The sequence below is a fragment of the Syngnathoides biaculeatus genome, chromosome 21 (genome assembly GCF_019802595.1).
Source record: "Syngnathoides biaculeatus isolate LvHL_M chromosome 21, ASM1980259v1, whole genome shotgun sequence".
Lineage (NCBI taxonomy): Eukaryota > Metazoa > Chordata > Actinopteri > Syngnathiformes > Syngnathidae > Syngnathoides > Syngnathoides biaculeatus.
Window position 1 is genome coordinate 798,957 of NC_084660.1, and position 23,013 is coordinate 821,969.

General features: G+C 42.0%; 2 long non-coding RNA genes and 5 other non-coding genes across 9 annotated transcripts in view; 2 read left to right on the plus strand and 5 right to left on the minus strand.

The window, feature by feature from the left end:
• Positions 1–23,013, minus strand: part of LOC133494396 (uncharacterized) — a 322,682-nt gene that overhangs the window by 78,901 nt on the left and 220,768 nt on the right. The gene's annotated exons all lie outside the window — the stretch shown is intronic.
• On the minus strand, positions 7,883–7,976 carry trnai-uau (transfer RNA isoleucine (anticodon UAU)). Its single transcript has 2 exons — positions 7,939–7,976; positions 7,883–7,918 (listed from the first exon to the last, which is right to left on the minus strand). It is a non-coding gene; the product is annotated as a tRNA-Ile (tRNA).
• LOC133494607 (uncharacterized) lies at positions 8,674–12,231 on the plus strand. Its single transcript, XR_009793337.1, has 3 exons — positions 8,674–9,020; positions 10,879–11,008; positions 11,661–12,231. It is a non-coding gene; the product is annotated as an uncharacterized LOC133494607 (long non-coding RNA).
• On the minus strand, positions 11,506–11,594 carry trnar-ucu (transfer RNA arginine (anticodon UCU)). The gene is given in 2 exon segments: positions 11,506–11,541; positions 11,558–11,594. It is a non-coding gene; the product is annotated as a tRNA-Arg (tRNA).
• Positions 12,511–12,592, minus strand: trnas-uga (transfer RNA serine (anticodon UGA)). The gene has a single exon. It is a non-coding gene; the product is annotated as a tRNA-Ser (tRNA).
• Positions 17,654–17,735, minus strand: trnas-aga (transfer RNA serine (anticodon AGA)). The gene has a single exon. It is a non-coding gene; the product is annotated as a tRNA-Ser (tRNA).
• On the plus strand, positions 21,302–21,383 carry trnas-aga (transfer RNA serine (anticodon AGA)). The gene has a single exon. It is a non-coding gene; the product is annotated as a tRNA-Ser (tRNA).

Below are 23,013 nucleotides of genomic sequence, written 5' to 3' on the forward strand. Positions count from 1 at the left end.
CCACGTCGCTGACCAATCAGAGGCCAGAGATCTGCATAAACCACGCCCTTTTTATGCGTCCGCCGTTCCCTCACACAACGTTGCATGGTCCAGTATAGCTTCTGTTGGCGTTTTATCGCGTATTTGGGTTCTTTAACAATAGATATGGTTAAGAGGTGTAGTCACGGACTTTGCAGTGACGACAGGTATCGTGAAAGGCTAGTTGGTGAGTTCAATTCGTACCCTTTCCAAAACCGAAGACCCAGTACGAAAAATGTCTTCGATGGATCAAACTTTGTGGAAGACCGCATGATCAACTGAATCCATCAACCGGAACAGATCTGTTTGCACGAAGGTCAGTCCTATATTTGATTTTCAATACATGTCTCAGATAAATGAATTAGCAGTTCTTCGCTTGCATAACATAGCTACGTGTGAATGATTGACACACTTGATCTGTGTTGAGCTATTTAGCGATGATCTGACTGCACAAACGTGTCCTTTGTTCGCGGCTAATGAGCTAACTAGCTAAACCGGACTAGCAGTCCTAAAAGCCTTCGACGTGCACCGAGACACAAGACTGAAGGAAGGATGTTTGAGGACACTAAAGTAGTGATTGTCGTACTCGGTCGGATTGCGTAGGTTCGGCACTAATTCAAGAATGAATATTGAGTGAGTGCGTGACGTTACAAAAAAAACGAGAGAACAACTCGTAAATCAAGCCTCGCCTTCTTTTCCTTCATACGGCGGTTCACAAACGGCTATACAGATTCTGCACACAGTGTGATATGTAACACGAAAAAGAACTTTCAATGACGAATTCGTCTTTGGGTTATTAAATATTATATATGTGGCTTCTGGTCGTCCTCTGACTCCGGAAAGATCTCCCGCTAATATCAATGGTTTCTCCGTCGATATCATGGAATACCATTGAATACCGCTCGCTGAAATACTTGAAGCCCTGCTGTCTGCTTTTCAACGACATTTCACTGTTAGCTAAGAATGCGAGTGAGAAATCAGCCGGTAAATCGGACAGTTTCGCTCTATTCTTTTCTTGCTGCGCCGATTTTTTGCTAATTGTCTGACGTCGGCCACGGGGGGTGACGTCACTTCAGGAGGCCTGGTTAAGTGCCCTGTACGGAGGGGTCAATTCAGCGGCGCAGGAGTGCTGTGCTGTCTACTGACTGGGTCGCGGGGTATCTATCCATTTTCTTTTGCTGCTTATCCTCACGTGGATTGCGGGATAGCTACCTATCAATTTTTTTTTGCCGCTTATCCCCACGAGGGTTGCAGGGTATCCATACATTTTCTTTTGCCGCTTATCCTCACAAGGGTTGCGGGGTATCTATCGATCTATCCATTTTCTTTTGCTGCTTATCCTCATGAGGGTCGCAGGGTATCTTTTTTGCTGCTTATCCTCACGAGGGTCGCGGGATATCTATTTTCTTTTGCCGCTTCTCCTTATGAGGGTCGTGGGATATCTTACTATCTTTCCATTTTCTTTTGCTGCTTATTCTCACGAGGGTTGTGAGGTATAAATTTTCTTTTGCCGCCTATCCTCACGATGGTCGCGGGGTGTCTATTTTTTTTTGCTGCTTATCCTCATGAGGGTCACTGGGTATCTACCTATTTTCTTTTGCCGCTTATCCTCATGAGGGTCGCAGAGTATCCATCTATCCATTCTTTTGCTGCTTATCCTCACGAGGGTCACGGGGTATCTATCAATTTCTTTTGCTGCTTATCCTCATGAGGGTCATGGAGTATCAATCCATTTTTTGCTGCTTATCCTCATGAGGGTTGCGGGGTATCTATCAATTTTCTTTTGCCGCCTATCCTCACGAGGGTCACGGGGGTATCTCTCTATCCATCAATCCATTTTCTTTTGCTGCTTATCCTCACAAAGGTCACGGGGTATCTATGTATCTATTTTCTTATCCTCATGGGGGTCGAGGGATATTTATCTACCTATCTATGGACCGGCCACCAAAAACTCAACACACGAAGCTTAAATACGAGACATAATTAACAAACGAGGTGCAGGTGAGTGACATGACCACACCCTTGACAATAGCTTTCGTTTTAAATGCTTGATGAAGCTTTATCACAGTTTTCATGAGGCAGGTATGATAATAACACATAATATTTCTGGAGAGAAAAAGAAGAAGGGTACTATGACCTCATTCTAACCTAGTTGCTATACAGTTCATGCACAGAACGATCATTGTTCTAAACAAAACATTTTTAATGGGGTAATGCAAAATAAAAACAATTGTTTACACTCATGACACGTCGGCGTGACCTCCATCCAAAAGCCTTCAGGCAGACTACACACATCAGTGAGCTAAAAATGAAATAAAAAAGGCAACATATGCGTGTCCTTTGGATGGAGAATAATGGAGCAGTCTTGTGTCATTTTTACTTTGGGTCATCAGAGTGTTTTGTAATTTTTCCGGGTGTCGTCTCCTCAGCCCACTTTGTGTCCAGAGGAGAGAAACATCGCGGAGTGAATTCAATTCTCTTCACTTTGCTCCTTCTGCAGAGGAGCGCTAGAAAACATTTTGTGTAATTATGGAGCAAGCGTTTGGTTCGTGTATCTTCCTCGTTACGGCGTTCGTGTGCCACTTTAGTCGAGTCTTGTTTTGTCCATGTTCCATGTTTGGCCTCGTAATTATTGCACCTCTTTTCTGCATTTTTGGACTTTACGTGTTTTTTTTGTGGCTCTGCCTTTTTCGACTGCTTCCCTGTGTACGAACTCTGAAAGAATCAAACTCCCCTTGAAAATCATGTCCCTGCGTTTGGGTCCTTTCCATTGCCACATGCTCATGACAGGAGGCATCGTTGTGTATGAGGATTAATTCAAGTTTTCAGTAATTACATTGTTATGAGAAAAGTTATTGTACATGGTTTAATTCCCTTCACATTTTAAATTCACATTTATTCAGGTACATTTTTTTCTGAACTAAAACACTCAAATCTCTTTCTTTTGTTTTTGTTTTATTCATTCAATTAAACTGTAATTGTACATGCAGTACATTGACAAATAACTGCACACAAATACAGGCTGACATTTTGAGTCTCAGTTGTTAAAGGGTTAATTCAATGCCAAAATACTCCCTCAATAAAGTTACAAATGTACTGGTACTCCCAAATGTTACATTGTTACTGCGAAAGCCAATAACATGAATTGAAGGTTCCCTTTTGTGGTGTGAAAGACGCTGAAATTGATTGAAATGCTCCCATATGTACCAGAAATAATTCTTAAAAAGTAAAAAAAGTCTGAAGAATGTGGTAGAAGTGGGATTTGAACCCACATCTCCATTTGGAGACCAGAATACCTTTTAACCGGAAGGAGCTCAGCCCTGGAGTCAGGCACCTTAGACCGCTCGGCCATCCAGACACTGATTACTTCATTTGCTACATTACTACATTTGGTGCCGAAAGGTCAAATATGAACACGTCATCCACTCAGGAAACGGGTCGCGAGTCCGATCATCATTGCAATATCGACATTAGAATGACAACTGACAAATTTGAATTTATTGTACAATTTGTCTTTTATTCACAGTGTTTCTCTCCAAAGTTAAAAAAAAAAGTTCTTGGTATTCGTTATATTTTTCTTGTGTGGCTTCTCATGGATCAGACAGAGCAAAGTTTTAAACGGGGGTGAAAAACAAAGTGGAGGGACAGTGAAAAGATGACGAAATGATAAAGAATGAGAAGATGACGAAAGGCTACACGAGTTGCAGTAAAGTTAAAGACATTGTAGATTACAATGACATTGTAAAGTACGGTGACAGTGATTAAATTCGATTGTTGTACGGGGTAGTAGTACTCCACCCTGTGGAAGAAGGACAGGAAAACTTTGGATAGGACAAGAACCAGGTACTTGTAGGTCTTAAAACTTCTTCGTCTTGTCCCATTTGGGGTCACCACAGGGTGTCATCTCAGATGAGCGCGTTTTTGTTTAACCTTTCTGATGCAACCCCTCTGCATTTTAGCCGGGGAGAGACGCTGACAGCACCTGGTATTCCCAAGCGGTCTGGGAATTCCAGGGAATACTGGGAAGTACCAACCAGGGCCAAAACTGAGCTTCCGAAATCTGAGGGTAGCATGGCCATAAGCTCTTGTAGATCTTGAAACCAAAGAAAATTCCATATTTTTTTTTTTTGTCATGATAACCACTAGTATCCTATCATGAACTTTGAAATGGAACTAGGAATTCTTCGACAATCATTGTGTGTTTCCACCACGGAAATTATTGACTAAATTGACTTTCGGGATAATTTATCCATGTCCAAAGGAAGACACTGCGAGTGGGGTTTGTACTTTTGAGAGATTCAGCGCTTCATGAAGTTTCATCCAATTGGCCGAAACACTTTATTGCTTCATGTAATCGGCTGAAAAGCTTCATTGTTTCATAAAACCTGCTTTGGCCGTGAGTATATATATTTTTTTTTTCATGAACAAGTTTGGACTCAACATTTTCCCCACCAAAGCAAACACAAATTCTTTCTACTGAACAAGTGACTCTGGTGGGACTCAAACCCACAACTGTTGAATTACTACACTGTTGATCTAGAAGTCCAATGCGCTGTCCATTGCCCCACAGAGCCATCTGCTTATGAATTTTTTTTATGGGAGGTCTTAACTACTTCAGGAGGCATCCTTCGCCACAGCTGCCACTCACATTGTCCAGCTGCCTTGTGTCATCCGCAAAGACCTCCAGGTTCCTAGGAAATACAGTTTCACCGGACCTGAAGTGGGAGATGAACACCAACTCCGCCCTCAGAAAGACCCTTCAGTGGATCTACTTCCTGTGGCTTCTGAGGAGCAAGGCCTGTTGAGGCAGTTCGACACAGCGGTCATCGAATCTGTACTGTGTTCCACCGTCACAGTCCGGTTTTGTGGTGCTCCAAAAAGCAACAAACCCTGACTGCAACGGACAACCAAAACTACTGAAAAGATTGTCAGTCCCCCCCCACCCACTCTCAGACTTGCACACTGCCAGAACTAAAACAAGAAGAACACACAGGATCGTATCGGACCCTCCACATCCTGGTCACCGGCTCTTACAGCTCCTTCCTTTGGGGTGGTCCTACCGAACATCCATCAATTTTGTGAGCCATTTATCCTCACAAGGGTCACGGGAATGCTGGAGCCTATCTCAGCTAACTTCGGGCGAAAGGCGAACTACACCCTGAACTGGTCACCAGTCAGTCACTGGCCTATATTTAATTGAACACTAAAAAGACAATATATTCAATGATAAAACTGATAAACTTTGTTTTTAGCAACTAAGCATGAACTTGGAATTTTATTGCTGCAACATGTTCCCAAAAAAAAGAGACAGGGTCCTGTTTACCTCTGTGTTACATAACTCTTCTTTGAACAACATTCAGTAAACATTTGGGAAATGAGGATGCAAATTGTTGAAGCTTTGTAGGTGGAATTCTTTCCCATTCTTGCGTGATGTGCAGCTTTAGCTGTTCAACAGTCCGAGGTCTCCATTGTCGTATTTTATGCTTCATAATGCGCCACATGTTTTTTTTCAATGGAAAGAAGGTCTGGACTGCAGGTTAGGTTCGGGTTAGGGCACTCTTGCTTCAAAGCTCCTCTGTTGTAACACGTGGAGAATGTGCTTTGGAATTGCCTTGCTGAAATTAGCAGGGATGTCCATGAAAAGGACTTTACTTGAATGGCAGCACGTGTTTCTCCAAAACCTGAATTTACCTTTCGGCATTAATGGTGCCTTCACAGATGTCAATAACAGTCCGGATGGTTCTTTTACTCTTTGGACACGAGGTCCACAATTTATAAAAAAAACTATTTGAAGCGGGGAGTCATTGGACAACAGAACACTTTTCCACTTTGCATCAGTCCATCTTTGATGAGCGCGAGCCCAGAGAAGCTGGCAGCATTTCTGGGTGCTCTGCTTTGAATAGTAGAGTTTTAAATTGCACGAATGTCGCGTAGAACTATATTAACTGGCAGTGGTTTTTCTGAAGTGTTCCTGAGCCAATGTGGTGGGATCAGTTTTTGATGCAGTGCCGCCTGAGGGATCAAAGGTCACAGGCATCCACTGTTGGTTTTCGGCCTTGCTGCTTCAGTCTGGTGATTTGTCCAGATACTCTGAACCTTTTGATGATATGATAGACGGTTGATGATGAAATCCCTAAATTCCTTGCAATTGTACGCTGAGGGCCATAATCGTATTTCCTCACACAGTTGTTCACAAAGAGGTGAACTTTGGCCCATCAGTTTATCAGTTTGAACATTATATATCTTGTCTTTGTAGAGCATTAATTTAAATATAGGTTGAACATGATATTGCAAATCATTGTACAGTATTCTGTTTTGATTCATGTTTAAGACAACCTCCCAACTTCATTGTGTGTTTGTTAATGGGAATTTGACACCGGCACCGCTCTCAGCAACCCGGAACATTCGGTACCTCAGAGCATTGTTTGTGTTGATCTCAGTAAAACTGACACATCCAATATGGCGGCCATACAGACGCATCCCCAGTAATAACCAACACTTTCAGCAGTAAAGATGTCGGAAATGAAGGACGCTCTGTCTCTGGGGGTCACGGTGGGAGCTTCGGACTTTCCAAACGCCAAACACTAGTCCGGAGCTCGGACTGGTTGGTGCACTGCATGTCGTCATGACAACAGGATGTTTGACCTTGACCCCTTGAAAAGAACCACCCATTGGAGGTTTTTATCGGGCTTCAAATTTTCTCTCCATTTGACACGTCCACAGCACCTGAGAGGTGGCTTTTATTATTCTCGTTTTGAAACTTCATTTTTTTATAAGTAGTGATTTCATTTATTTGATTTTGGCAGGCTTGTTCAAATTAATCTCCTCTGTGGGGTGTCAAAATTAGCTTAGCGCCGCTTTCAAAGCATTTCTATTCTCTTCAACGGGGAAAACAAATTTTGAGACGCAATTGACCCCTCCGTGGATATTGCGCAATCCGCGTCACTGACCAATCAGAGGCCAGAGATCTGCATAGACCAAAGCTCGTTTTTGCTCCCGCCATTTTCTCTGACAACATTGAATGGTCCAGTATAGGTTTAGTGAGCGTTTTATCGCGTATTTGGGTTATTTAACAAAAAATATGGTTAAGAGGTGTAGTCACGGACTTTGTAATAGTGACGACAGGTATCCTGAAAGGCGAGTTGGTGGAGTTCGATTCGTACCCTTTCCAAAACCAAACACCCAGTACGAAAAATGCCTTTGATGGATCAAACTTTGTGGAAGACCGCATGATCAACTGAATCCATCAACCGGAATAGATATGTTTGCACGAAGGTATGCCCTATATTTGATTTTTAATACACGTCTCGTATAAATGAATGAGACGTTCTCCGCTAGCATAACACTGCTACGTGTGATCGATTGACACACTTATTCGTTGTTGAGCGATATTTAGCGATGATCGGACTGCACAAACGTGTCACTTTCTTGCCGGCTCGCGGCCGAAGCTAAACCAGACTGTGTTTGCACGAAGATATGCCCTAAATTTGATTTTAAATACACGTCTCGTATAAATGAATGAGACGTTCTCCGCTAGCATAACATTGCTACGTGTGAATGATTGAATGAAATCAGAAGCATGGCGTCTCACTCAGTTAAGAATGTATTGTATTTAGAATCTATAATATATCGTTGATTTGAATGAAATCAGAAGCATAGAGTCTGTCTCAGTTCAGAATGTATTGTATTGTATTTGCCATTTTTACTGTTTGTCTTACGTCAGCGCACGTGGCGTGACGTCACTTCAGGAGGCATGGTTCAGTGCCCTGTACGGAGGGGTCAATTGCGCCACTGGAGCATAAAATTCAATTCGGTAATATTTTCTGTTGTGTTTCTTTTTTTATATATAAATACACACCAAAAGTGCTCCAGGTGAGGCTTGAACTCACAACCTCAGCATTGCTTTGACAGGTACTGTCTTATAAGTACTGTGCGCTGACCAATTGTGCCACTGGAGCATATAGTTTGGTCTGGTAACATTTTCTGTTGTGTGTTCTTTTTTTTTTTTTAAATGAGGCCCAGTTGCTCAGTGGTCAGAGGACTGGTTTGGTAAACTGGGGGTTGTGGGTTTGTATCCCACTGGGGCCTCCACTCCCTGAGAAGGGTTGCGTCAGGAAGGGCATCTGCCGTAAATATTGTGCCAAACATGTATATGCGTTGATCCAAGATGACACGCTGTGGCAACCCCGAAAGGGACAAGCTGAAAGAAACACACAGTTCTTCTTTTTAAATATGTTTTCATATATAGATACACAAACACAAAAAGAGCTCGACGTGAGGCTTGAAGTCACAACCTCAGCATTGCTTTGATTGTTCCTGTCTTATAAGTACTGCACGCTGGCCAATTCCGCCAGTGGAGAATATAATTTGATCAGGTAATATTTTCTGTTTTGTTTCCTTTATGTATATGATAAATATACACACACAAAAAAAACTGCTCCAGGTGAGGCTTGAAGTCACAAACTCAGCATTGCTTTGATTGTTACTGTCACGTCCCATCGGAACGGTAGTAGGACCCAAATGCAGGACTCGGAAGATACAAGGTTGTTCAAGGAGACACGTTTATTATATGCAGAGGTAGGGGATCGAGCAGGCAGTCCGGTGCAGCAGCGGTAGTTGGGACGTCGGGCGAAGAGAGCAGGTGAGCGGGCAGGCAGGAGTCGGTACACAGGAGAACAATCAAAGCAGGCAGAAGTAACGAAGGAGTCACGCTTACAAGGTTGGTCGGAGAACGGACGAAGGTCAGTACACACAGATTCAATCAGGGATACCAGAGCACACGAACGGGACATGAAGCTCAACGAACTGGCGCCGGACAGATGTCATCGCTGTCGTATAAATCCACAGCATAATCAGGCTGCATGAGGCGCAGGTGTGCACCTTCCCATCAGTGCACCTGCGCGGACACCCGCACAGCTCGTGCTGGAGCTGCAGGATCATGACAGTTACTGTCTTATAAGTACTGCGGGCTGGCCAATTGCGCCACTGGAGCATTTTGTCAGGTAATATTTTCTGTTGTGTTTCTTTTTTTTTTTTAAATATGTTTATATATATATATACACACACAAATAAACAACAATTCAAATCTTCCATGTTACAATTAATTTCCTTTTTTTCTTGAACAAGGAACTGAATAGAAAAATTACTGACAGGTGTTTGATTCATGTTTAGACCAATAAATGTTCTGGTTCAATTCAGAATGGCTAAAGTTAAGAGTCAGCCAGCTCTACTTTCTCATTTGCTGACTCCCACGTCAATCACAAGACCATCCTCGACCTTTAAAAGACAGATTGAAAGGCAAAGAAATTATGGTGTGGAATGTGAACACAAGAGGACATTGTTGTATCCATCCATCCATCCATCTATCCATTTTTAGCCGCTTATCCTCACAGGTGTCGCAGGACTGTTGAAGCCTATCAGAGCTATCTTCAGGCAGGAGGTGGGGTTCACTCTGAACTGGTTGCCAGCCAATCCCAGGGGACATGGAGACAAACAACAGTCGCACTCAAAATCACATCTTGGGGCAATTTAGAGGGATTGTGTGGAGAACGAGATTTGGAAGGTGAGACACAGTATTGAGTAAGTTTCACGATAAGTACCAACAATATGCGACATTCTTAAGTTTGGGATCACTTTCATCTCATACAGACCAAATAATGTTTCATGCAGTGTTTTGCAGATGTATAATGTGTTCATAATTGAATTGTATTTTTCATCTTTAAATGGTTGGAAGAATGACAATTGCCTGTCGACGTGGTGTTTGCTCCACACACAGAAGTTGTCTTATTGCAAATATGCTGAGACATTTAGAGACCAAGCAAACGCGTGCCCCTTTCCAGACTGAAAATCCTGAAGTTGCAGTAAGATACGTGTGTGTATGTTGCGCATGTCCAGTAGAAGTGAATGGAGGAAGTGGCCGACTGCCGAAGAGGAGACAAGTTTTTATTGCCCACAATTTTTAACTACAGAAGAAGACCAAAAAAAACCATGTTAGCAGAGGATGGTTTCGAGCCACTGACCTCTGCGTTATAGGCCAAGCACGCTTCCGCTGCGCCACTCTGCTTCACACAGAACGTGACTTGTGCTCGGGAGAGAATGTTAATTTAAATTTGAAAATCACTGAAGTGATGGCAAAGAGGAGTGGAGCCTGACTCAGGACAGAAGTCAGTATCTGCGAGAAAGATGGAGGCATGCGCTGGAAAGGAGAGGATTGAAGATGAGCTGAATTAAAACAGAATAAATGTGCGTGAATGAGGATGGAGCTGCCAGGCCAAAGAGCGAGAGGAAGACCAAAAAGAAACTTGATGGATGTTATGAGGGAAGATATGAGTGCAGTTGGTGTTAGATAGGAAGTTGCAGGAGATAGGCTTAGGTGGAAAAAGATGACATGATGTGGCGACCCCAAACGGGACAAGCCGAAAGCAAAAGAAGAATATTGGAGATTCCTCTCACATTCCAAAGACATGCATTCATTGGACACTCTAAATTGCCCTTAGGTGTGATTGTGAGGGCAAATGTTTTTGTTTCTATCTGCCCTGCGATTGGCTGGCAACTACTTCAGAGCCTCCTGCCCGTTGACTGCTGGGATAGGCTTCAACACTCCTGCAACTCTGGTGAGTATAAGCGACTCAGAACATTGATGGTTGGCAACATGAAGCAAAACAGCGACCATGCTCCGACACAGTGTTTCAAATCACTGGGCTTCAGGAAGAGCGACACAAGATCCAAAGCCTGAGTATCATTTGCCCATCACTAAATCCAGGCTCACTTTACTAAATTGGTGAAAGGGAGCACCACTGAGATTTCCTACTTGTACCGATGCGCTTCAGCAGTTGTTGTACACTTGTTTCATTTGTGCAGCTGTGATGCTGATGAAAGACAGAGAAAGTCACGAGAAGAAAGTCCATCCATCCATCCATCCATCTGAGCCGCTTATCCTCACAAGGGACACCCCGTTTTGGCCAGCATGCAGGCTGCAGAGTTGACATTGGTGATTCATTGCATCCATTCTAGTACTTTTCTGTTGAATTAGTGATATGCAATTAACGAAAATACAACCCACACGCACACAAAAGGGCTCAGTACTAAATGACTCTTGATCCACTGTGCTGACATTTCATAGCAAAGCCATTTTGCCATTGGCTGTCTCATCCCACCCTGAATTATGTTGCAAGAAATGAGATTCCAAAATCCGATTCCTGCCTCGCCGGTTCAGTGTTGAGAGTGCACTGAATTTAGAAAGTCGACGTCTGTAAACAACAGCAGAAATAGAAGTGGAAGGCTTCTTTAGAAACAAACTTAATTGACTTCATCCATTGAAATATTCATATTCTTAGATTGAAGGACACAACTGATTTGCTGCTTCGACTCAAAGTAGCAGTACTTTGTTTTCGTGAACATGGATGCACATAAAGTTTGCTGTCCACATTTTACCCACCAAAGGAAACCCACATTCTTCCTACTAAAAGAGAAAGAAAGAAACTTCCTTGACTCTGGTGGGACTCGAACCCACAACCTTTGAATTACTACACTTTTAATCTAGAAGTCCAATGCGCTGTCCATTGCGCCACAGAGCCACCTGTCTACCTACCTCTGTGTGTTCATTTTTTTATTACATTTGACTGGCATTTTCTTTTTGAAAGGCTTCCTCAAGCCTTCAGGTATGAACGACAGCGTTGTTCTCCTCAATATCTGTCCGTGGTCTTGGACAACGTGCAAAGCCATCCCATGCTGGAGAAGCTGGTGCACAGTTTCAAGTACAGCATTAACAACACCTCAGAGAGGGTCCGCTTGGCTTCTGTCGACATGCTCCTCAAGTTCAAGCCGGTCAGTCCAACCGAGGTACTCGAAGTCATGTGCTCAAAGGCCACTTTATTAGGTCCATCTCGTGTGGTCAAGATATATTTTGTCTGATGAAAGATGACTAAATGTGTCCTGTACAAATGCGTAGCACATCGTAGAAGTATCTTTCATACTTCCTTGGTGGCATATTTTCGGATCATAGACCTAACCGTAAAGCCAACATTTCTTGACGTGTGCCTTTGTGACAGTCACAACATTGACACACGGCCTGAAACACAAGCGGCGTTCTGCTTCTGTACCACGTGGGTACTTCAAGCAGGGTATGCGCAGATTTATGATCTGGACCAATGTGAGAATTCCCCCAGCGTTCCAGTCAGTGTCAACAAACGCCCGGATGTAAAACATCTTTAAAAGATTCCATGATGATATCTCCTGTGGCGACTCACGGATGACTGATATTATCATGTGGAACATGAGGATTGCGACTCCAATTGGAGTCTCATCATAATAATAGCTACAACGTACATGCACATTTTGACGAATTCAACATAGTTTTTTTATCTTATTTTTCAATGGAATGATTGAATTGCGCTGGTGCACAACTTGTAAAAGTATGTCTAACTTTAATCTCTTACTACCCCCATCTCCACACTCTGCCACATTGAGGGATGTTACAGAAGACGAGATGCGCGTTGTCGGCAGGATTCGAACCTGCGCAGGAAGATCCCAATGGATTTCAAGTCCATCGCCTTAACCACTCGGCCACGACAACCTGCCTGTAAGACTTTCCGTAGGCACATTTTTTTTAACATTATGGTGGTTCTTTTCCCTTCAAAGGAAAAACTAGATATTGAACTATTCACCTGGTGCACAAACACACACCCAACCATACTAATTTTGATACAAAAAAGGAGAAAATATTTTCACTCCCAATGAAAAATTTAACCAGCTTTTTAACTAGCAAACCTGTTGGTTTCTTAATTGTGGGGTGGTGGGCACTTACTTTGTGAAGTCACCGGTCCAGCACATTAAACCTGCACACAGTCCGGACTCCAGATATCGTTAAAAGTTGTTTCTTTTTATTGGAACTATCACTGAAGCTAAGTGTTATAAATCCTTCAGTGAAGTCAGTCCTCACCCTACGTGACCGATTTATCACTGACTAAACTTCACAGTCACAAGTTAGTCACTTTCATAAACAAGACAGAAAAACAGATGCAGTTTAAAATTAAAAAAAAAAAAAATGAAGCATCCAGAGAAGAACGCTTGCATCATATCAAGTGGCTTGGAACATTGCAAGGGCCAAAAAGCCAGACATTGACGGCTCATTGATTCAAAAAATGCCTCTGTGATGTTGTTGAAATCTTGTGTCCTGAAAACAAAAATCTTAAACAAATGATTTCAGCCCTTCAACTGTCCCGTCACACTGTTGAACAGAGAATATCGGAGATTAGCTTGGCTACGGACTCACAGATCCACTTCAGACCTCCAATCATGGGAGCGTTTCAGTGCCATACAAGACAAGACTTGGTTGAACTGGTAGTTTGTTTGTGTGAGAGAGCGCGCAATTTTATTTTTTTTAAATTATTGGCCTGTGGTCTTGGTACTCAGTAGGAGTCATACACCAACATGATGATAAGAAAAATGAAAAAAAAAATACATGTCATGCCTAATCTCTTCCAAAATACACGACACAACAACCAATATTGAACCTGAACATACAGTAAAAGAGCAGACTAGATTAATTAGAGGTCAGGTTTTATTAGCTGTCAGGGATGTCAATGTTTTCCCGGCATTTATGGTGCACAGAAATATCTGCTCATCCATTTATTTTCTGAGCCGCTTATCCTCACAAGGGTCACGGGAGAGCTGGAGCCTACCCCAGCTATCAATGGGCAGGAGGCGGGGTACACCCTTAACTGGTTGCCAGCCAATCGCATGTGTCCAATTAATGACGCACATTTTTGGGATGTGGGAGGAAACCGGAGAACAAACAAGACTTGACGAAAGTGGTACACGAACGCTGTAACGAGGGAGATACACTAACAAAACGCTTGCGTAAATTCACACAACGATGTGTAGCACTCCTCTGCAGAAGGAGCAAAGTAATGAGAATTGAATTGACTCGCGATGTCTCTTCCAGACACAAAGTGCGCTGAGGAGAGGACAGCCGCAAAAATTACGAAATTAAAACCGCTGTAATGATCCAAAATAAAAATGACACAAGACTGCTCCATTATCCCCCATCCAAAGGACACACATATGTTGCTGTTTTTCTGTATTTTTCATTTTATTTTATTTTTTTAATCTCATTGATGTGGTAGTCTGCCCTCAGCCTTATGGATGTAGGTTACGTCAACGTGTCATAAGTGTAAACAATTGTTTTTATTTTGTACTATCCCATTAAAAATCTCTTGTTTGTGATCATTCTGTGGATGTACTGTATAACAGCGAGGTTAGAATGATGTCACAGTACCCTTCTTCTTTTTCTCTTCAGAAATTTTATTACAATCATACCTGCCTCATGACAACTTTGATTGAGCTTTGTCAAGCATTTAAAACAATCGCGTTTGCCAGGGGTGTGGTCATGCCACTCACCCGCATCTCATTTGTTAATTATCTCTTCTATTCAAGCTTCGTGTGTTGAGTCTTAGGTGGCCAGTCCGTGTCAGTTTACAAGCTTCTTAGATAGATAGATAGATAGATAGATAGATAGATAGATATATAGATAGAGATAGATAGATAGATAGATAGATAGATATAGATAGATAGATAGATAGATAGATAGATAGATAGATAGATAGATACCTGTGACCCTCATGAGGATAAGTGGCAAAAGAAAATAGATACCCCGCAACCCTCGTGAGGATGAGCGGCAAAGATATTGGATGGATGGATGGATGGATGGATAATGGAAATGATGCCACGGCTTGCTCCACATAAACTGTATAGTACGTCCATGTAGAACGTCTTAAGACTTTCATACAATGTGGCCAGAAAGATTTCACACCCGTAAACTAGTATTTCCACGGTTTGCAATGCCACGCTAACTTGAGCTCAGGTGCATCAGATTTCCACTGATTGTCCTTGAGGTCCTTCTCCAACGTGAATGGAGGCCACCTGTGGTCACTTCACTTGATTCAACATCATTTGGAATGGCACACAGCTGTCGAGAGAAGCTGCGGTTCAGGATAAGCGGTTGAGAAAATGGATGGATGGATCATCAGCCAATTGCTGCACTTTACTGAGAAACCACCTGATGACTCAGTCGGGGAAATGAATGAACTGAACTTGTTTCTTCAAGTGGTAAGTGAATTCATTCATTCAATGTTGTCGACTGCTGGTGTTTGAAGTGTTCAGTGAGGAAGCAGAATAAACAGGACCACCAAAGTCAATTGGGTGTATTGCCACACATCAAGGGAGGCCGCTGGAAGACACTAATCTGGAAATACCTCCAGTTTTTTGTCAAAAGCACTCTTCCCAACAGACAGATCTGTTGGAAAGTGTCAGGGGCGTGGCTCGGCCACTGCCCTGCGCCTCATTGACGCTAATTGGCATATGAGCTTCGTGGGTTGCGTTTTCAGTTGTGCTTGAAATTGCATCAAAGTGTGTGTGTTAGGAAGCGTTTTGTTCATATATTTCCCTCATGACAGCGTTTCTATCCCACTTTAGTCATTGTTCATTTTCCAAGTTTTGCCTCGTAATTGTCAGACCTCGTGTCAGCATTTTTGGACTTTGCCTTTTTGGAATTCTTATGTATGTGTATGACCTCAGTCAGAATTAAACTCCCCTCGAAAATCATGTCCCTGCATTTGGTTCCTACCTCTTGTCGCATGCTCGTTATAGTCATATTAGGATTACCTCAATAAATTTAAAATTGTTGAAGAAAAAAAATTGCCTGGTGGAAATTCACCCAAACATCCAAATAATAACTGAGCAAAATAATAAAATACCATTTGACAGATTAAAAAAAAATATTTTTACAGATTTGAGTGTTTGATGACTTTCAAGAAGTATTTCTGGTCCACACGGGAGCATTTCAGTACATTTCAGCAGACATTTCACACCACAAAAGGGTACCTTTTTATTCATATTAATATTTGTTTTAGCAATAATAAAGTAACATTAGGGAGAAGCAGTCCATTTGTTTTTTGGCATTGAATGAACCCTTGAACAGCTGAGCCTCAAAATGTCAACCTGCATTTGTTTGTGTGATTTCAATTATCAATTATCAAAATCTCGCAGTTATTTGTCAATTTACTGCACGTACAATTCAAATGAATGAAAAACAAAAAACTAAACTTCGATTTCAGAGTTTTTAGTTCTGAAAAAAAAATTAATTTCAAGGGGAGTTTAAAGTAAATAACGAATGAATTGAAGTTTCCCTTTTGAGGTGTGAAAGATGCTAAAATGTACTGAAATGCTCCCATATGTACCAGAAATACTTCTTGAAAGTCAAAAGACTTCTCTTTCGGCTGGTCCCGTTCGGGGTCGCCACAGCGTGCCATCTCAGATGAACGCTTATATTTGTTTGGCAGTGTTTTCACACCAGATGCCCTTCCTGACGCAACCCCTCTTGGGGAGTGGAGGCCCCGGTGAGAAACAAACTCCCAACCCCTGGTTTACAAAAAACAAAGCTTGCACCAGTGAGCCCTGATTAATACTCGGTCAAAAAACCCACACCTCCATTTACAGACCAGAATACCGTTAACCGAAAGGAGTTCAGTCCTTGAGTCTGGCACCTTAGACCACTCGGCCATCCTGACACTGACTTCCTGAAAGCCAACAAACAGTTGCAGTTCTACTGAAAATGCTTCTGAAGCACTCCCTAAATTGACTGGAGTCATGTACTCAACGAATAAGATACATTTGGTGCTGTAGACCTGGAAGTTGTCGGCCCAGTGCACCCTGTTTGTAAAGCATTGGGCTCACAGTTCAGAGGACCCGGGTTCGATCCCTGCCCCACCTGTGTGGAGTTTGCCTGTTCTCCCCGTGCCTGTGTGGGTTTCCTCCTACACCCCAAAAACATGCAACTTTTAAAATTGAAAAGTTAAACTGTAATAAAGCTATTGAAAAGTGATCACTTTGAAATAATGTGAATTTTACAACATAAATTTTTACTGGCATTTTCAATTCAAATCCTTGTGGCACATATTTACTTCCATAGGCCGGGATTTCAGAACTCGGCCAACTCTTTCCAGCTGCCCCACCTTGCCTCCTGTATCACATATAACCCTTGTGATGTGGATTGTTTTGTGTTATCACATTTTGTAAGGCTGGATTGTTCGATTGTCCAAATCATCGTGTCTCGATCGTGCCTTGTACGGATTCTAGATTGTCTCTGTATCAATTTGGATTGTCCTTTCCTATCAGATTCGCTTTTATCACCTTGTATTGTCAGGTAGTCTTGTACATTCCATTGTTTTGTCATCTTGATAGTGCTGTGGAATGTTCTAGATTGGATTGTTTTGTTGAATTGTCTTGTGAAGTCTTTTATCATCTTGCCTCATCTTATTGGTGCGTGTTTCTTCTTGTCATGTTGGATTGTCTTGTGCCGTGTTCATATTGTCTTGTATCAACTTAATACTTCTGTATATCTTCTGGACTGTTTTGGGAAACTTTTGATTCGATAAGATACTGTGGAAGGAAACAATGTTCTTGTGCACACAAAAATCCAAGAAATCTGTTTCATGTAATAATAGAAACTTCTCTCATTAGTACTTCATGTAATCATACAGTAGGAGTAATGACGAATTTCCAGTTTTCCATCAATTGATACTGCATCGGTGCAGGTAATGATTTGAACTTACCCCAAATCAAAAGACTACACATTCGTTGTCAACAGGATTCAAACCTACGCGGGGAGACCCCAATGGATTTCTAGTCCATCACCTTAACCACTTGGCCACGACAACCTGCATGGGACATTATGTGGATGCACATTTTTTTTTTAACCTGATTGTGGAATTATTCACCTGCTGCACAAACATTGCACACCACACTAATTTTGATGCGAAGAGCGAGAGAATATTTTCACTCTCAATGAAAATTTTAACCAGCTGTACTTGAACATGGGAACCAGCTTCTCCGGCATGGGGCGGCAAAGGCGAGGTGGCTCTGTGGTGTAATGGGTAGCGCATTGGACTTCAAGATTAAAATTGTAGTAATATGAAGGTTGTGAGTTCAAGTCCCTCCAGAGTCACTCTTTCACAAGAGGCATTTGCTTCAGTGGGTAAAATGTGGAGCACAAACCTTATGTGCATCCATGGTCACGAAAACAAAGTCCTGCAATTTTTATGCTAAACAGCAGATCAATTATGTCCTTCAAACTAATTAAGTTTGATTTAAACTTGAACTTCTTCTTCGCATCCCTGACATCAACACATTAGCTGCCAGTTCACCTTCACCAGGGAAATGAGGGGTCCCTTGAAGACAGGGGTGTCAAACTCATTTTTGTCGCGGGCCACATTCTCGTTTGGGTTTCCCTCAAAGGGCTGTTACGACTGTGAAACCATAAAAATCGTTTATCGCGTGATTATATTGACACATTAAATTTATGAATTAGCTTTGGAATCACAAATCAAGGATAATGGGTTTTTCTACTATTGTTCATGTTTGGTAACGTAAAAACGATCCAATCCAATCCAAGAATGTAAATATCAAAGGATGAAGCCGATTAAGTTTGATTTGAACTTGAACTTCTGCTTTGATCGCATCCCTGACGTCAACACATTAGCTGCCAGTTCACCTTCACCAGGGAAATGAGGGGTCCCTTTAAGACAGTGTTGTCAAACTCATTTTTGTCGCCGGTCACATTGTAGTTCAGGTTTCCCTTAGAGGGCCGTTATGACTGTGAAATCATAAAAAACGTTTATCGCCTCATCATATTGACACATGAAATGTATGAATTAGTTTTGGAATCAGAAATCAAGGGTAATGGGTTTTTCAACTATTGTTGATGTTTGGTAATGTAAAAACGCTTGCAATACCTCAACCTTATGATTTATGATATGACAATTTGAAATTTTGGTACAGATTTGAACGAGTATCACGAAAGTTGACATCCATGATTTGCCTTCGCATGCCACAAATAATCATGTGGTGGGCCGGATCTGGCCCCTGGGCCTTGAGTTTGACACCTGTGCTTTTCGAGGATGTACATTCACACTCATCTCCGCATACTTTAAACGAGCGAATTTTAAGTCTGAAATTTTTTCGACTTTGGCCTGTCAAACATTGTGGAGAAACTCCTCGGGATGAAAGCTTTTTCACGTCTTTGATACCGACTTCAGCCCAAATAGCAAATACGGCCCATAACATTCAGCACGCCAGCCAAATAAATATTTGAAAAAAATTAAATTGCAAAATAAATCTCTTCAACAAGATTTTGGCTTTTGTGATCAAATTGTGCACAAAAACTGAAGCACAGCATCAAATTTCTTCCCATTTTCGGCTGTCTTTCATGTCCCTTTTATTTCCTCATTGTGCAAATAATATGAGATCATCATGAATTCACTAAACTACCAAATTCCTGGAAAAAAATATTTCACTTTTTTTTTCACATTTTTTGGGGGGGATTTGTGGAGGACCAGAAAGCACGTTTGTCCCTGAATACAGCATTTTGTGGTTGTTTTTGATCACATTTTTTTGCAAAAATATTAAATAATAAAACAAATCTCTTTGAGAAGATTTTGCCTTTAGTGATCGAATGTAGTTTTTTTTTAAAAACAAAACATTTCTAACTCATTTCTCACCATCTTCTAATCTACATTATGTTCTTTTCCATGTTGCAGAAATGCCAAAGCAAAGACGAAACTGCCACTTCAGAACAATTTTACAGACTTCATGTGTCTTTTTCGGCAGGGCTTTTGGAGACTTTTCTGGGTCTACTTCTCGAAGACATCAGTCCAAAATTTTAATTTGGCTTTGAATTTTGAAAGAATCCAAGATTATTACTTCTATGTGAATTTCGACCTGAAATGTCTTTTTCTCAGCAAAATGACATACTCCCTGTATATATCTGGGCAAAGCTTTTGAGACTTTTTTGCGTGGGTCTTCTCATGACAGACAGGGCAACCAAATTTCACACCGCTCGGTGAAACTGGTTTTCGGCCGCTGAATTCACAAAATAATCTCATGTCATTACTATTTGAATTTTGGCCTCGAGTCTCTTCTTCACTGCAAAAATGCAGACTTCCTCTCTTTTCATCAACGCAAACCACAAGGTTTATATGCTAATTAGAGTCAATGAGGCGCAGGGCAGTGGCCTGGCCACGCCCTGACACGATCCAAGAGATCTGGCTGTCTGTTAGGCTGAATGCTTTTGACAAAAACTGGAGATCATTCATGATTAGTGTGAACTTGAAAAATGAACAAAACAAGACTTGACCAAAGTGGGATAGAAATGCTGGAATGAGAGAAATATATGAACAAGACACTTGGATACTCACACACAATGACGCAGTCTCGAGCATCAATGCAAACTACAAGGTTTATATGCTAATTAGGGTCAATAAAGCACAGGTGAGGAGCTGCTGGGTGCAGGGCAATGGTGGTGCCACGCCCCTGACACTTTGCAAGAGATTTGTCTGTCTGTTGGGACAAGCACTTTTGACAAAAACTGGAGGTATTTCCAGCGCTCTCCCTTTATGTGTGGCAATACAATGAATTGACTTTGGTCGTCCTGTTTCTCCTCTGCTTCCACACTGAACGCTTCCAATACCAGCAGTCCACCAAAGGCAAATAATGCCAAGAGTGAATGAAGGAATTCAGTCGATCACTTGAAGAAACAAGTGAAGTCATTGATTAATTTCCCCGACAGAGTAATCAGGTGGGGTCTCAGTAAACCGCAGCCATACACTGAAGATCCATCCATTTTTTTTGAGCCGCTTATGCTTAGCCCCATCTTATCTGGACAGCTTTGTGCCATTCCAAATGACGTCCAGTCAAGTGAAGTGACCACAGGTGGCCTCCATTCAAGTTGGAGAAGGACCTCAAGCATCATCAGTGGAAATCTGATGCACCTGAGCTCAAGTTTGAGTGGCATTGCAAATGGTGTAAAAAGTGTTTTACGAATTACGTTTGAACTTTATTTATAAATTGACACAAATGTCTAAAAACACCAATTCCTTTATGAGCTATATTATGAAGATTTTTTAAAAAAGAAAACTATCTTCAAAACAGATTTTGATGAAATCTATCAGCGGAATGTGGAAAATGTAAAGGGGTGGGAAATCTTTCTGGTGACACTGTATGAAAATCTTAAGAGGTTCTATGTGGACGTACTATATAGTTTATGTGGAGAAAGTCATGGCGTACTTTCCATCCATCCATAATCTTTGCTGCTTATCCTCACAAGGGTCACGGGAGAACTGGAGCCTATCCCAGCTGTTGGGAGGCAGCGTACACCCTGAACTGGTTGCCAGCCAATCACAGGCCACAAAAAAAAAAAAAACATGCATACAGAAAGCTTTGCAGTCAGGTTGTCGTGGCCGAGTGGTTAAGGCGATGGACGAGAAATCCATTGGGGTCTCCCCACGGAGGTTCGGATCCTGCTGACAACGAGTGTGCAGTGATTTTGTTTGGGATGAGTTCAAATCATGAGGTCAGTGGTGGGTTCTGGGCGAAGATTCTATCATTTCCTGTCCCGATGCAGTGTCACTCCATGGAAAACTGGAAATATGAGCATTACCCCTACTGTATATATACTGATGAGAGAAATTCTGTTATTGTATGTCACATTTGGATTTTCTTATGTTTTTGTGTGCACAGGAACACTGTTTCCTTCTACACTGTCTCATCAAATCAAATGTTACCCTCAAGAGTACAGAAGATATACAGAAGTATCAAGTTGTTCCGAGACAATATACGAGACAGTACAAGACAATCCAACATTACAAGAAGAAACACGCGCCAATCAGATGATGCAAGACAATAAAAGACTTCACAAGACAATTCAGCAAAACAATCCAATCGAGAACAATCCGCAGCACTATCAAGATGATAAAACAATGTCAAGTACAAGACGACACGACAATACAGGATGATACAAGCGAATGCAATGGGAAAGCACAATCTAGATTGATTCAGAGACAATCTAGAATCCATACAAGGCACAAATCAAGACACGATGATTTCGGACAATCGGACAATCCAGCCATACAAAACGTTATAACACAAAACAATCCACATCACAAGGGTTAGATATGATACAGGCGGCACGGTGGTGCAGTTGTAAGGTGTTGGCCTAGTCCTGAGGACCTCGAGTTAAACCCCGGCTGATGGAAGTAAATATGTGCCACCAGGATTTGAATTAAAAATACCACTGAAAACTTCATGCTTTAAAATTCACATTATTTCAAAGTGATCACATTTTCAATAGCTGTATTACAGTTTCACTTTCAATGTGAACAAATTCGCCGGTAAAAAAATTTCCTGATATTCAACTGGCTACAATTCGCTGTCTGAAATTCAGCGTCTGACACCCAGCCAATCCAGTTACGCTTTCTTAGTCACATGACGTCACATAGTAAGAAACCGTAACTGGATTGGCTGGCTTAAGAAGGCGCAGGTGAGAAGCTGCTGCTGCCAAAAGGGGGGATTTACTTTTCAATGTTTGTATCCAAATACACTGTGCAGAAGTCCGGTGGTCTTTCCATCGACAGAAATCTATGACGCAGTGTTGATTAAAGTGCAGCATGATGGCGCAGCTGCAAAGCGTTGGCCTCACAATTCTGAGAATCCAGGTTCAATCCCGTGTGGGGTTTGCATGTTCTCCCCGTGCCTACGTGGGTTTTTTCCGGGCATTCTGGTTCCCTCCCACATCCCAAAAACATGCAACATTAATTGGACACTCTAAATTGCCCCCATGTGTGGTTGAGGGTCTCTCTGTGCCCTGCAATTGGCTGGCAACCAGTTCAAGGTGTAACCCGCCTCCTGCACGTTACAGCTGGATAGGTTCCAGCACTCCCTCCTGCCCCCCTGGGTGAGGATAGCGTCTAACAATGGAATGACTAACGTTTAAGCAAACTGATTGGTCCCAATATGTACAATCAAACATCTCCTTTTTGTTTGTTTAAGAAGGCTGTCGAGTGATCCCAAACTCTGGACTTCTCTGTTTTTCCCCCGCTGATGGTTTTTGCAGTAACATTAAGTCTGTCTTGTTGTTGCGTTTCGTCTAGTTTGTTTTATTTC